The 734-nt window shown below is 48.2% G+C and overlaps 1 protein-coding gene across 1 annotated transcript in view; it reads left to right on the forward strand.

Annotated features, from left to right (window-relative positions):
- Window positions 1–734, forward strand: part of dlc (deltaC) — a 23,175-nt gene that overhangs the window by 4,622 nt on the left and 17,819 nt on the right. The gene's annotated exons all lie outside the window — the stretch shown is intronic.

The following is a 734-nucleotide window of genomic DNA, read 5'->3' on the forward strand; positions in this document are numbered from 1 at the left end:
TCTCTCTCTATTATATATACACGCCCACCCTTCACTGATTGGCCGACTTCTTCGCCGCATGCCTGTCCTCATTCACTTCCGCCTTTTCTCTATATAAACGCGTGTCGGCTCTCTATCAGGTTTTGGTACTCAGCGCATACACAAGACGCTCCGCATTATAAGGCGTGCTGTCCACTTTGGAGAAAATTTTAGACTTTTAATGGCGCCTTATAGGTGTGAAAATACGGTATTCCTTCTGTGCGACCCGGTACCAAATATGCCCCGCGGGCCGGGGCTTGAGGACCTCTGCTCTTGTGCATTTATGTTTCCTATTGTGGGTTCGTGTATTACTGTGTGCGTGCATGAGCGCACGCGCGCATCCCAGCAACAGCGGTGTCAAACTCAAGGCCTGGGTGCCAAAGCCGGCACGCCACGTCATTTTATGCGGCCTGCGAAGACAAATCATCTGTGTCAACTTGCATGATCCTCGCTCAAATCTGGACTGAAATGTCAACTTGTCATGTGTAATAAACAACGTTGAGACTTTGCAAGAATTTTGTTCCCCTATTTACAGTCACTTGAACAAGAACCGAGCAAACTATTATCGTTGACATGATTGATTTCAAAACGAACAATCCACCGAGTTGTTGTGCGCAAGTAATGATGCGATGAGAAGATTAAGCCTTGCTTCCGAATGGCCCTCGAAGGGAACACGTAACTCCAAAGTGGCAAAAATGCGCTGGACTCCCCCCCCC

The sequence above is a fragment of the Hippocampus comes genome, unplaced genomic scaffold (assembly GCF_001891065.2).
Source record: "Hippocampus comes isolate QL1 unplaced genomic scaffold, H_comes_QL1_v1.1 scaffold49, whole genome shotgun sequence".
Lineage (NCBI taxonomy): Eukaryota > Metazoa > Chordata > Actinopteri > Syngnathiformes > Syngnathidae > Hippocampus > Hippocampus comes.